The sequence below is a fragment of the Zerene cesonia genome, unplaced genomic scaffold (genome assembly GCF_012273895.1).
Source record: "Zerene cesonia ecotype Mississippi unplaced genomic scaffold, Zerene_cesonia_1.1 Zces_u161, whole genome shotgun sequence".
Taxonomy (NCBI): domain Eukaryota; kingdom Metazoa; phylum Arthropoda; class Insecta; order Lepidoptera; family Pieridae; genus Zerene; species Zerene cesonia.
The window spans coordinates 1-1,420 of NW_024045291.1; the positions used below are offsets into that span (position 1 = coordinate 1).

General features: G+C 40.9%; 1 long non-coding RNA gene across 1 annotated transcript; it reads left to right on the forward strand.

The window, feature by feature from the left end:
* On the forward strand, positions 1-793 carry LOC119839425. The gene is made up of 2 exons (XR_005288253.1): positions 1-127; positions 631-793. It is a non-coding gene; the product is annotated as an uncharacterized LOC119839425 (long non-coding RNA).
* The last annotated feature ends 627 nt before the right edge of the window (positions 794-1,420 follow it).

Below are 1,420 nucleotides of genomic sequence, written 5' to 3' on the forward strand. Positions count from 1 at the left end.
GTAACCCAAGCAAAGGGGAATGAATACATATATAACAACATAAGATTATGCTATTGTCATTTCAGTTCAATTTATCACATGCCTAGTAACCGACTGACTAGAAATGCCACTCCAACATTAAATATTGGTAAGTATTCTATAAATTAATACATAAAATTGAATTGAGAATGTCATCAAACATGTAATTAAAACAAATAAGACTTGTTGTATAAATGAGCTTTTTCTCTATGAGGTTTTTAATAGCCATTCGACAAAAAAAAAAAAAGAAAATATTACTTTCAACTTTCGTTAAATTCGAATATTTTTTTCGGCAATTTTTAATAATATCAGTTCTTAAAACACTTTTAATGTTTCAAACATAAATATGTTATAGATTGAATTCTATTTGGTAAATGATATTGAAAAGTTTTTCGAATCACAATAGTTGCTTTAAAGCATTGTTTGCCTGCCTGCCTGCCTGCCTATCTATATATCACTTTGTATCTACTCTACTTTTGCGGGGATGTTAATAACGAAAGCTGTATTTATTATTTAAATTCCGCGGGGTTCCCCAAAGTTCTGTCCTATCCGCAACCCTGTTTCTACTTCACATAAGTGATATGCTTCAGCATAACATCTTTGCGTATGCAGATGACAGTACCGTCGCGAAGAGGTACTTACCTGATGCTCATGCCACCAAGGACCAAATTAAACTCGTAAGAGAGGCCATGGTTGAACGGTTGAATAGGACACTTAACGCTGTCTCCGAATGGGGCGATGCCAATCTTGCCTTATTACTGCGAACTGCGAAAAAGACCAACATGAAGCTGAGCATGAATATCTGACCATCTCGAGTCTCGACCTTTTAGGTGTAACTCTGTCGTCTAATCTTAAATTCGGTACTTTCATCGAATCCAAAGCCCGACTGACCGCCAAAAAACTAGGCATTCTCTCCAAGGTCAGGCAGTATTTCACACCGGAATAGCTTTTGAAACTATACCAAGCACAAGATCGATCGTGTGTGGAGTATATAGTGAAGTACCGTGTCCCCAAGTGGGGTATGGGGCAGATGATGTACATCTGTTTCACTGATCGAATATCTTTACGGACAAGTAGGTGATCAGCCTTCTGTGTCCTTACCAGATCGAGACCGTCCCCACCGGGAATTGAACCCAGGACCCCTCGGTTCTACGCTCACGCGTTAACCATTGTACCAAGGAGGCGGTCAAGGCTGTGTGTGGAGTACTGTAGTCATTTATGGGCTGGATCCGCGAAAACGCATCAAGAAAAAGAAGTGGGAGTCGAGCACTGCTTCGGCACAAATTGGGTCAAGCTCGCACCGGGGAAGTTACCACACCCTCACAGAAAACCGGCGTGAAGTGGTGGCATATTAACAGTATGCTATCGCGTTTCGTACGGTGAGTGAGGGGTCCGGAGACCC